At 42.4% G+C, this 13754-nt stretch overlaps 1 protein-coding gene across 3 annotated transcripts in view; it reads right to left on the reverse strand.

Moving 5' to 3' along the window:
• The window catches only part of KSR2 (kinase suppressor of ras 2), a 506130-nt gene that overhangs the window by 159594 nt on the left and 332782 nt on the right, over window positions 1-13754 (reverse strand). The gene's annotated exons all lie outside the window — the stretch shown is intronic.

Here is a 13754-nt window from a genome sequence, read left to right on the forward strand (position 1 = left end):
TGATTGCACTGTCGTCTGAGAGACAGTTTGTTGTGATTTCTGTTCTTTTACATTTGCTAAGGAGTGCTTTGCTTCCAATTATGTGATCAATTTTAGAATAAGTGCGATGTGGTGCTGAGAAGAATGTATATTCTGTTGATTTGGGGTGGAGAGTTCTGAAGATGTCTATTAGGTCTGCTTGTTGCAGAGCTGAGTTCAGGTCCTGGATATCCTTGGTAACCTTCTGTCTCATTGATCTGCCTAATATTGACAGTGGGGTGTTACAGTCTCCCATTATTATTGTGTGGGAACCTAAGTCTCTTTGTAGGTCTCTAAGGACTTGCTTTATGAATCTAGGTGCTCCTGTATTGGGTGCATATAAATTTAGGATAGTTAGCTCTTCCTGTTAAATTGATCCCTTTACCATTATGTAATGGGCTTCTTTTGATCTTTGTTGGTCTAAAGTCTGTTTTATCAGAGACTAGGATTGCAACCCCTGCTTTTTTTTTTTTTTTTTTTTTTTTTTTGCTTTCCATTTGCTTGGTAGATCTTCCTCCATCCCTTTATTTTGAGCCTATGTGCATCTTTACACGTGATAGGGGTCTCCTGAATACAGCACACTGATGGGTCTTGACTCTTTATCCAATTTGCCAGTCTGTGTCTTTTAATTGGGGCATTTAGCCCATTTACATTTAAGGTTAATATTGTTAGTGTGAATTTGATCCTGTCATTATGATGTTCACTGGTTATTTTGCCCATTAATTGATGCAGTTTCTTCCTAGCATCAGTGGTCTTTATAATTTGGCATGTTTTTGCAGTGGCTGGTACCAGTTACTTCTTTCCATGTTTAGTGCTTCCTTCAGGAACTCTTGTAAGGCAGGCCTGGTGGTGACAAAATCTCTCAGCATTTACTTGTCCGTAAAGGATTTTATTTCTCCTTCACTTATGAAGTTTAGTTTGGCTGGATATGAAATTCTGGGTTGAAAATTCTTTTATTTAAGAATGTTGAACATTGGCCCCCACTCTCTTCTGGCTTGTAGGGTTTCTGCTGAGAGATCCACTGTTAGTCTGATGGGCTTCCCTTTGCGGGTAACCCGACCTTTCTCTCTGGCTGCCCTTAACACTTTTTCCTTCATTTCAACCTTGGTGAATCTGACAATTATGTGTCTTGGGGTTGCCCTTCTCGAGGAGTATCTTTGTGGTGTTCTCTGTTTCCTGAATTTGAATGTCGGCCTGCCTTGCTATGTTGGAGAAGTTCTCCCAGATAATATACTGAAGAGTGTTTTCCAACTTGGTTCCATTCTCCGTATCACTCTCAGGTACACCAATCAAACGTAGATTTGGTCTATTCACATAGTCCCATATTTCTTGGAGGTTTTGTTCGTTTCTTTTTACTCTTTTTTCTCTAACCTTGTTTTCTCGCTTTATTTCATTAATTTGATCTTCAATCACTGATACCCTTTCTTCCACTTGATCGAATCAGCTATTGAAGTTTGTGCACACATCACGAAGTTCTCGTGCCATGGTTTTCAGCACCATCAGGTCATTTAAGGTCTTCTCTATGGTGTTTATTCTAGTTAGCCATTCATCTAATCTTTTTTCAAGGTTTTTAGCTTCCTTGTGGTGGATTCGAACATCCTCCTTTAGCTCAGAGAAGTTTATTACTGACCTTCTGAAGCCTACTTCTGCTAACTCGTCAAAGTCATTCTCTGTCCAGCTTTGTTCCGTTGCTGGCGAGGAGCTGCAATCCTTTGGAGAAGAAGAGGCGCTCTGATTTTCAGAATTTTCAGCTTTTCTGCTCTGGTTTCTCCCCATCTTTGTGGTTTTATCTACCTTTGGTCTTTGGTGTTGGTGACCTACAGATGGGGTTTTGGTGTAGATGACCGTTTTGTTGATGTTTATGCTATTCCTTTCTGTTTTTTAGTTTTCCTTCTAATAGTCAGGTCCCTCAGCTGCAGGTCTGTTGGAGTTTGCTAGAGTTCCACTCCAGACCCTGTTTGCCTGCGTATCACCAGCAGAGCCTGCAGAACAGCAAATATTGCTGCCTGATCCTTCCTCTGGAAGCTTCATCCCAGAGGGGCAGCCACCTATATGAGATGTCTGTTGTCCCCTACTGGGAGGTGCCTCCCAGTTAGGCTACACGGGAGTCAGGGACCCACTTGAGGAGGCAGTCTGTCTGTTCTCAGAGCTCAAACGCCATGCTGGGAGAACCACCGCTCTCTTCAGAGCTGTCAGACAGGGACATTTAAGTCTGCAGGAGTTGTCTGCTGCCTTTTGTTCAGCTATGCCCTGCCCACAGAGGTGGAGTCTAGAGGCAGTAGGCCTTGTTGAGCTGCGGTGGGCTCCGCCCAGTTCGAGCTTCCCAGCTGCTTTGTTTACCTACTCAAGCTTTAGCAATGGTGGCTGCCCCTCCCCTAGCCAGGCTGCTGTCTGGCAGATCGATCTCAGACCGCTGCGCTAGCAGTGAGCAAGGCTCCATGGGCATGGGAGCCACCAAGCCAGGCATGGGAGAGAATCACCTTGTCTGCCAGTTGCTAAGACCTTGGGAAAAGCACAGTATTTGGGTGGGAGTGTCCTGTTTTTCCAGGTACTCTGTCATGGTTTCCCTTGGCTAGGAAAGGGAAATCCCCCAACCCCATGTGCTTCCCAGGTGAGGTGATGACCCGCACTGCTTTGGCTCACCCTCCATGGGCTGTGCCCACTGTCCAACCAGTCCCAATGAGATGAACCAGGTACCTCATTTGGAAACGTAGAAATCACCGTCTTCTGTGTCGATCACGCTGGGAGCTGCAGACCAGAGCTATTCCTATTTGGCCATCTTGGAATGCTTTCTATGCCTTTGGTTTATGTCAGAATATACTTAAAACTGCTTACATTCATACATTACAGAAAAAAAAGGTGTTTTTTGTGGTCTAATGAGAAAACTGGACAAGAAGGAAACAAGAGTAAGAAAAATATGTGAAACCAAAAGGGAGAAAAGAACACAAAATCTATGCTGACAATTGCAATAAGTTGGTCACAGATTTGATTTTGAGCTTCCTCGTTGATCACAGCAAAAAGGAAAACACAGCAGTTATCTGACTCAGTCACTAGTTCCATAATCTGCAAAACAAGAGTGCATGAGAATCAGAACTCTTCCTGTTCCTGACATCAGAAATAAATTACTCCTATATGTCCTCAATAGGACACTAGTTACTATAGCAATCAACATCCTCAACAACTCTTGGAATTGTCTTAAAATGTCCTTTAATTGATAGTGAAGAATATAAGAACCAAGGTGTAAGTCTGTGGAAGTAGTTCAATGAGAAGTTAAAATAATGCAGCTCTGGCATCACCCAAAGACTAATTCTGGCATAACAAGAAGAGTTGTACATATCCTCCATAAAGTCTACTCCCATCATTCAACCTTTAGCAAAACAAGCAACAGCAAGTCCCCTACCAAGTGGCCTGCCAGCAGCTTTACCAAGGATGTTACCATCTGCTTTGTTGTTCAGCCTGCTGGACTCATGCAGAAATGGGTCATGGGAGTGCTCATGGACAGGCCAACAGGACCATTCTCAAGTGGCTTTGTATTCCTTCCCCCGCAGAGGAAGGAGAAAAATCCCTGGGGTCTAAGGAACAGGTGTTGCACATGCCTAATGTCCTCCCACTAGTGACGTCTTTCAGCAGCCCAGTGATTCTCATTTGTGGAAACACTTATCTACCAAACTGCAGGCCAACAGATGACACATACTGTAGGTGCTCGATGCTCAATTGTGTTCTAGGCAGAGAGAATAGCATGTGCAAAAGCCCTGGGGTTGAAGACAATATGGTGGTATGAGGAATGCCAGTAGGGGAGGAAAGGAAGAAAATGTGTGTGTGTGTGTGCATGTGTATGTGTGTGTGCACATGTGTGTGCATGTGTAAAGGAAGAGGGGTTGGAAGGTTGGGGGAGATATGGTACAAAATGAAGCTGGAGATGTAGGCACTAGTGCACACAGAGCCTAGTGTGCCAAGGACTGAGTTTTGTACAGCCATGGAAGGATTATAAACAGGGGCTACCTGATCGGATTTGCCTTTTCAAAGATCTCGTTGTCTGCAGAGTGGGGAATGAATTGGAAGAAGGCAAAGGGAAAGGAGGAGTTAGGAGACTGTGGGCGGTGGTGATGGTTCTGACCCAGCAGTGGAAAGGTGGATGGAGAGAAGTGATTTGAGAGCTAATTAGGAAATGCAAATTGGCAGAGGGTAGGGACGCAAGGTTCTCTGGGAGTTGCAGTCATTGAATGGATGAAAGAGATTGGGACCAATGAGTGGTACCAATGAGTGGTATTGATGGGTAGAGAAACTGGGGACTGGGGTTACATCTTCTGCAAAAAGCGGGAACCCTGCTGATAAAGGACAATGGTACTGTTTCCTGTGGGTATAGATTCTCCAAAGACCTGAGGATTCACAATCCAAGCCAATGAGCTCTGTGAGAAGTAAAAATGCTCCCCAAGCTGACAAGAGATGGGCTGTAGAATAAGATTCTCAGTAAATATTTGTTGAGTAAGCCAGGCGTGCTGGCTCACACCCATAGTCCCAACACTTTGGGAGGCTGAGGCCAGGAGCTCAAGACCAGCCTGGGAAACAGTGAAACTCTGTCTCTACAAGAAAACTTTTTTAAATTAGCCAGGCATAGTGGCCTGTACCTGTAATCCCAGCTACTTGAGAGGTTGAAATGGGAGGATCACTTGAGCCCAGGTGTTTGAGGCTGCAGTAAGCTATGATCACTCCACTGTACTCCAGCCTGGGCAACAGAGTGAGACTCTGCCTCTAAATAAAGAAATAAATAAAAATTTGTTGAGTGATTAAATGACTCCTGGCTGAGTCGGGAGCTGCTAGAGAGATGCAATTTTAAAAAGGCAAGCCTATATGATGGCCTGACCTCCTGTAACTACTTCTGTGCTTGAAAAATATCTTAGACTTTTATTTTATGACTAAACAACAATTTCATGATTCTTCTTTGTGATTATCATAAATCTAGGTCTTTTATTTCTCCATCAGAGAAACAATCTTGACTTTTATCTACATTTTTCATGCCTAATTATTTTTCTTCATCCATATTCCAATATGCTAAATATTATGATAATATAGCTAGATAATCTTTAGTTGGCTCCTTTTCAAGCATACCAAGAGTTCATTAACAACCAGAATCCAAATGAAACCCCAGTGTTTGTCATGTACTGATCAATAGGAAGAATCGAGTGACTTGAGGGTAAAGCAGGGATAATTACCATTATTTATCCAATGAAATAATACACAAAAAGTACCTTTAAACCAAAAGCAGTATGCAATATGTGAGCTGTTATTATCATTCATTAAACAAAATTGCAAAGCATAGAGTCCCCATAAAACATTTATTTTGAGCAGCAACAAGTTCCTGGTATACCCACAAAAATAAACTAGTTGCAAATATATTCCTGGTATCAGGATGGAGTAATACAGTACAAAAGACCATTAACTAAAAGTCAGAAATATAGGAAGTCATCTGCCAAAATTCTGACTATTTTTTCATAGCTGTCCAGGAACATTTAATTTTGACTAGAATTATTAACAGGAGAGGCTAGTTGTCTATTAAGACCATTCTCAATTTACAGCAGTAAACTACATTATTCAACAACTTCATTAAACCAGTATTGAGTCCTTTATATGACAGGCTGTAAGAGAGTGCTTATGGCTCTAGTCCTACTCCTTTTTTTTTTTTTTGAGATGATATCTCACACTGTCACCTGGGTTGGAGTGCAGTGGCGCAATCTTGGCTCACTGCAACCTCCACCTCCCAGGTTCAAGTGATTCTCCTGCCTCAGCCTCCCAAGCAGCTGGGATTACAGGTGCCCGCCACCATGCCTGGCTAATTTTTTTTGTATTTTTAGTAGAGACGGGGTTTCACTTTGTTGGCCAGGCTAGTCTCAAACTCCTGACCTCATGATCCACCTGCCTCGGCCTCCCAAAGTGCTGGGATTACAGGCATGAGCCACCATGCCCTGCCACCTACTCCTTTTTCTAGCTTTGATTTCAGGTTCAGGGGTACATGTGCAGGTTTGTTATACAGGTAAATTGCGTGTCATGGGGGTTTGGTGTACAGACTATTTCATCACTCAGGCAATAAGCATAGTACCTGACAAGTTGTTTTTCGATCCTCTCCCTCCTCCCACCCTCCACCCTCAAGTAGGCCCTGGTGTCTGTTGTTCCCTTCTTTGTGTCCATGCGTGCTCAATGTTTAGTTCCCAAGTATAAGTGAAAACATGCGGTATTTGGTTTTCTGTTCCTGCATTCGTTCACTTAGGATAATGGCCTCCAGCTCCAACCATGTTGCTGCAAAGGACATGATCTCATTCATTTTTATGGCTGTGTAGTGTTCCATGGCGTACATGTACCACATTTTCTGTATCCAGTCCACTGTTGATGGGCATTGAGGTGGATTCCATGTCTTTGCTATTGTGAATAGTGCTGTAATGAACTGCTCTATTTTTAGTTGCAGGAGAGCTTTCATCCAATTATTCCAAGGGGGAATAAAGTCATTCAGGTACAATTGTTAAAAGGCTGGAGCATACCCCTTTTGCATGGCTACTGGAAATAGTGATTTGATTTATCAAAAGACATTTTTCATCAACTCCTGCCTTCATAATGTTACTTAAGTTACGATGTTCACTATCCTCCAGTGATGTGGATTTCCTTTCAATTCTCTAAATATTGCCAACCTCTTTCCTGCTTCAAGTCCCTGGAAGTTCCACTTCTCTCCGCTGAGAACACTCTTCTTCTGGTTCTTCTCACATCTGGCTCCTCCTTCATCTTCACGTCTCAGCTTGAATGTCTCCTTCTCAGCGGAGCCACCAGGAACAGGTGTGCGGGTTGCGCCTTGCCCAAGGGCTCCTGGGTCAGGGAATATCAGTGTCCCAGAACTACTATAACAGAAAATCACAAACTGTGTGCCTTAAAACAACAGATATTTATTCTCTCACGGTTCTAGAGAAGTCTGAAATCAAGGTGTTGACAGGATTGGTTCTTTGTAGAGGCCCTAGGAAGGATAAATCCCATGCCTCTCTTCTATCCCCTGATAGTTGCTGGCAATCCTTGGCTTGTGGCTGTATAACTCCAATCTCTGCCTCTGTCCTCACATGGTCTCCTTCCTGTGTCTTTTTGCAAGGACATCAGTCATTGCGTTTAGGGCTCACTTAATCCATCGTGACCTCACCCTAACTCATCGCATCTGCAGAGACCCTATTTCTGTTAATAAAATCACACTCTGGGGTTCTGCATGGATATAAGTTTTGGGAGGATGCTACTCAACCTGGTACAGAGAGACAAATTGGGGGTGGAATTTCACCTGCACTGTGCTCCTCCAGACGTGCCCCAGTGTGGGGTGATGCTGTCCAGGGAAGTATGTTTTTCTAACTGATGCTATATGGACCAGGCAGCCCTGCCTGACTCTGCTTCACATAATTTTGGAACTATCTGGATGATTTGTTTTCCCATTTCCTATCTGGCAATCAGTCCATAAAGGCGGACGCTGTGTCTGTCTTACATACCCAGAGCCTAGCCCAGCCCCTAGCATGTGGTGGGCGATCCATGACTATACATCAAATGAATGGCAGTTCAGGTTCTATCCAAGAGTCAGCAACCAAGGTCCAGCCTTGACCTCTTACAGCGTATCCCATAACAAATCCCTGTCCACAAAAGCCAAAAAGAAAGGTAGCTCTGATCAGGTAGGGAGAGGGAGGGAGCCTCGTTTAGAGGAAAACTACACACACTGAACTGGTTTGAAGTTGTCATTCATCTAATGGAAGGAGAAAGACAAAATATGCAAGACGGAGCTTCCAAAAGCCTTTGCATGCATCAGATCCTCTGCAGAATCTGAAAGCCCCTGAGTCTACCTGGCCCTCCTCAAGTACCAAACTTTTTGACAACACCCATGAATTCAGTCAGTTGCCAGACCAAAATTAAAACAAGAAGAAAATTCACTCCAAGCAAAAAAGGGCTAGAGTGAGGTGCCCCCAGGATAAAGCCTTATGGGAGTCATCCTTTTCCCAGGTTCACACACACAAGCAAGGAGGAATTGCCCTCTCGGGTGACACTCGCATGGCGAAGAGAACCGGCCACAGGGAAGCAATGTCATTAGGCAGGAATCAGGGCTGGATCCCATCAGACAAGTCCTGTTCAGCACTCAGAACTCCAGAGACGACTGGCCTGCCCTGAGAAATCTGAAATCAACCAGGGTTACTTCCGAGTAGATGATATTTTTCTTGGCTGGGAGAATGTAAATGTTGAGACAAATCATATTCATCTTCCTGGGAAACAGAGTTGGGTCCAGAAGGCAGACCCTCTGGCCACCCCAAAGATGGAGATGTGAGAGAAGTTATCCAGCCTAAGCCCACCCAGCAGAGGTTAGGGAGGCCCAAATGCAATGGCTCCAGAGACCTGAGCCCTGGATTGTCAAGGAGGCAATGCCACATACAAGACCTGCCCAAGGTATTGTGGAGGCTGCTGTTCCAGCCAATCAGACATCCACACACAGCAAATTGCAGGTTAACCCACGGCCAGTCTCCCAGCATGGAGGTTCTCTGGAAAAGTCAGAGTTTGCTGCTAAAATTCAGGGGCAGAAGGAAGCAAGTCTCCTGTCCCCTCATTCATGATAAGGACTTGCTCTTTCCTGTCTTCCCCACAGCCAGACTTTTTCTGCTATTAAAAACACCACTAAAAATAATGGACTACAGCCATAAAGGGGCAGAGGAAAGAAACACCCTATATTTTAAATAACAAAGGGAGGGTAGGTGATTATGAAGTGATTAAAACTAAGAGCAAACTAAAAGAGATGAATAACCTAGAAGTTAAAAATGAGTTAGAATTCCAATAAATAGAAGACATTAACCGTTTTTCCTCTAACTAGTGAGATAAAAGAAAAGGAATTTAAAATAACAAAGATTGCCAGTCAATGAAGCCAAATTTAAAAGATGAAAGGCAAAAGAGATAAAAGGTTAAGATACATGGTTTAAACCCAAGAGATGATCAGTATAAGATGCCAAAGTAAGTGATGGGTTTAAGGATTAAGAAATAAAGAACAGAAAATATAATTTTTTAATGAGATAAATATTTTTAATCAAGGTTTACATTTTGGAATACTTTCAGATTTACAGAAAAGTTGCAGAGATAGTACAAAAGAGTTCTCATATACCCTCCACCCGGTTTTCTGTAATGTAACCTCTTACATAACCACAATACATCTGTCAAAACAAAGAAACCAACATTGGTATGTTACTTTTTTTTTTGAGACAGAGTCTCGCTCTGTCACCCAGCCTAGAGTGCAGTGGCGCGATCTCAGCTCACTGCAACCTCCACCTCCCAGGTTCAAGCGATTCTCCCACCTCGGCCTCCTGAGTAGCTAGGATTACAGGCACACACCACCACTCCTGGCTAATTTTTGTGTTTTTAGTAGAGACAGGGTTTCTCCATGTTGGCCAGGCTGGTCTTGAACTCCTGACCTCAGGTAATCCACCTGCCTTGGCCTCCCAAAGTCCTAGGATGACAGGCGTGAGCCAGGGCACCTGGCCAGTATGTTACTACTTTTAAATGCTAGACTTTATTTGGATTTTACTCGTCTTCCACTAATGTCTTTGTCTATTGTAAGATCCATTCTACAATACCACATTTCATTGAAGGGAGAAATATTCCACTGCTGGGTATATAAGCAAAACAACAAAAAAAGGAAATATCCGTATATCAATGAAATATCTGCACTCCCGTGTTTGTTGGAAAAATAGTTAAAACATAAAAAAATTAAAATAAATCTTATGTACTCCAAATATATATATATGGATATATGTATATGGAGATATATATATATGTAAGGATATATATAATAAGAAAACATTTAAGATCATCCAGGTAGATATGAAAGAGGAAAACTGAAATAAAGAAACTAGTCACACCCAAGAGAACAGAATAGGGAGTACAGAAACAGTCCTGAGTGAAGGTAGACACCTGATCAATGACAGGTTGACATGACAGATGAGTAGAGGAAGGAAGGTTATTCAATAAACGCCACTAGGCAACTGGTTATTCATCTGGAAAAAAAATAGGGCCCTAACTTATACCATATTCTGAAATCAATTCCAGGTTGATTAAGAGCTTAAATGTGAAAGGCAAAACTTCACAGATTTTAGAAGAATATATAGAACAATACGTTTATGACCTCAGGGAAGAAGAATTTGTTAAATAACATTTTTTAAAAGTCAACACCATAAAGGAAAGAAATGATACATTTGACTGCATTAACGTTAAGAACCCCTATACATCAAAAGAGCCAATAAAGGAAATAAGAAGGCACACTACAAACCAGCAGACATTTGCCACATATATACCAAAGCATTAGAATTCAGAATACTTTTTTAGTTTCTAAAAGTCAATAAAAAAAGAGAGGTAATTTAATAGGAAAAAATGGCAAATGACAGAGACATTTCACAGGTAATGAAACCTAAGAAGACTATAAACTTGGGAAAAGACCTTCAACCTCATCAGCAATTAGGGAAATGCAAACTGAAATTAAACTGAGGTACCATCTCCTTCTCGCCTTCTTGGCACAGAAGTTAAACAGCCTGGCCAAATGAAAGTTAGCAAGGATATGGAGCAACCTAAACAAAGCTGGTGAGCATATAAATTGATGCGACAATTTTGTCAGCCAATTATACATCATTTGTTCCAGTAGTTCTCAACTGGGGGTGATTTTGACACTCATCCCCACCTCGGGGCACATTTGACAATGTCTGGAGACATTTTGGTTTCATAAGTATGTGTGTAGATGGTAGGGGAAGAGTGCTACCAGCCTGTAATGGTAGGTGCCAAGAATGCTGCTACACATCCTGCAAGGCTCAGGGTAGCCCCTACCACAAAGAATTATCCATCTCAGTTGTCAATAGCACTGAGGTTGAGAAACTGATCACATCCAGTTGCAGATGTGCAGACTCTCAGACTGAGCAGATCTATTTCCAGGAGTATTTCCTAGATTGATATTTCCAACACTTTTCCTGATAAAAATTAAGAAGGGCACTTGAATCAATGACTAAATGTCAGTCAGGTCCCTGGGAAGGCTGATTCAAGAGGCTAGAAATGGGACCCAGCAGTCAGTTTTGGGTTTTTTTTTTTTTTTTTTTTTTTTTTTTGAGACAGAGTCTCGCTCTGTTGCCCAGGCTGGAGTGCAACAACACGATCTCGGCTCACTGCAACCTCCGCCTCCCAGGTTCAAGCAATTCTCCTGCCTCAGCCTCTGTATTTTTACATAAATGCCTAAGTAACTGGTAACACCAGAGAAGTTTGCAAAACTGTCCTAAATACTCAAGTGTGCAAGAAGAATGTCCAAGAATGCCTCAAGGTAAAAAATAAATACATACATACATAAACAGAAAAAACAGGAAAGAATCCAAATGTCTTTCAACAGAGGAATGCTTATATTAATGGTAGCCTATTCATAGAACGAAGTGTTACTATATTTCCTCCACTCTAACACGACATTGACTGAAGTACATCACTAATTTACAAACCACTAAGATAAAAAGAGGCTGCCAATGAATCTAGGACACACTGCTTTCTCATACTTAACATTTTTGCCTAAGTGTTATTTTAAAATCTTTTTGATTTATTTAGATATATTTTGTCATATATTATGCTGCTCTGTTCCCATGTCTTCCTGCATAGACAATATTATAGGTGATTTTTTGTTTTAATGCTAAGTTACAGTGTAATAGTTTTGAAGTCCTTTTAAATTCCGGTTAAACTCATGTAAGATCAACAATGAACAACACGACTGAAGTGATAACATGAAGAGCCACGTCCATGGGCCCTGGATGAGCAGGCAATGACAGCTACACCCTCACCATGCTGGGCAGACAGCCACTGTGGGGTGCCACACAGTGCAATTCACAGCCCTATTTCAGAGATACTGAACTGTTCACATAGCCCTGAACGAATCTCAAAAACAATATTCAGGAAAAAAAAAAGCTGCAGAATACGTGAAATATGATCTCATTTCTATGAAGTTCAAAACCATGCAAAATTAAAAGATATACTATTTAGGGACACGTACATGTGAGGTTTCCCACAGGGGAAAGTGAGACCTGGTCAAACAAACTCAGGATGATGCTATCTCTGTGAGGAAAGGAAGGGGAAGGTAATCAGGAAATGCACATCGGGGCTTCCAGGAGCTTGTGATATTCGATTTCTCAAGTTCAAATTCAGGACTGAGCACTCAGGTGTTCATTTTATCAGGGCTGGAACTACCATGAGGCAAGTGAGGAAAAACCTCCAGCACAAAATTTAAGGGGATATCCAAAAAATTCAGGTATCAGGATAAAAATATTTTAATGCAATAATTTTTTAAAAATCAAAATGAATGCCCCCCAAAACTCCATGACCAACAAAGTACCATCGATAAAGACTTTTACATAAAGACGGGATTTAGCCCTGCACCTACCTGACACTGCTTCACAGGCCACACCCTAATCCCGGCCCTCATTCAAATAAAACTTTATTTTACCAAAAAGGCAGCTGGTTCACGTACATTGCCCACTTAGTTTTTGAAAATATTGTATTAAAATATTTTCATCTTGATATCTGAGCTTTGGGGCACCTCTTAAATTTTGCATCCAAGGCAAGCCTTTATTCCCAGCCCCACCCTAGTCCTGGCCCTGCATTTTATTTTTAAAGCGTACATATTAATAGATTATAAACATATACATATAAGCACATACACACATATGTGTGTATGTAGACACACTAGTTTATTATTATTATTATCATTATTATTATTACTAGAGACAGAGTCTTGCTGTGTTGCCCAGGCTGGAGTGCAGTGGTGTGATCTCAGCTCACTGCAAACTCCATCTCCCAGGTTCAAGCAATTCTCGTGCCTCAGCCTCCTGAGAAGCTGGGATTACAGGTGTGCACCACCATGCCCGGCTAATTTTTGTATTTTTAGTAGAGATGGAGTTTCACTATGTTGGCAAAGTTGGTCTCAAACTCCTGACTTCAAGGACTCCACCTACCTCAGCCTCCCAAAGTGCTGGGATTACAGGCGTGAGCCACCGCACCCAGCGTATTATTATTATTATTATTATTATTATTTTAATATTTTACTGAAAGGGAAAGCCAGCGAGAAAACTCAAAACAATACTTGAGGTGGGAGATGTCTCCTGTGGCACCCTCCCTCATGGTGGGAGAAATGTCCTCTTCAGATGTATCCGTCAATACCAGGAAGATCAAGGGGCGTTTCCCACCACAAACTCCAAACAGATGGATCAGGAGCTTCACCGCAGCTTCTGCCAGCCTGGGCTAGGAACCTTCTCCACCACCTCCCCGACAGTAGAATAGCAATCTTCAACTTAGAAGCCACTCTGTCATGCATTCCAGAGCTTAAGCTTTGTCACAATGCTGCAGGGGAAGTGGAAAAATCCTCATTTTCCTGATGGGGAAACTGAGTCTCAGGGAGGTTGACTAACCCAGCCAACATTGCACAGCAAGGGGTGGCAGAGCCCGGCTCTTCGGTGGTATCGAATCCATTCAATATGCATTCCATCATGGCCAACTGACGGGTGGCCTTTCTGAATCAAGACACGCTTCACCTAGTTTACTATTACATCAGAAACTGGGGTGACAAGAGGAAGCAGATGGGGGGTTCCAATGAAGCTCTTTTTTTTTTTTTTTTGAGATGGAGCCCTATTCAGCCTTGAAGGCTCGCTCTGTCACCCAGGCTGGAGTGCAGTGGTGCC

Source organism: Pan troglodytes, chromosome 10, assembly GCF_028858775.2.
Source record: "Pan troglodytes isolate AG18354 chromosome 10, NHGRI_mPanTro3-v2.0_pri, whole genome shotgun sequence".
NCBI classification, from domain to species: domain Eukaryota; kingdom Metazoa; phylum Chordata; class Mammalia; order Primates; family Hominidae; genus Pan; species Pan troglodytes.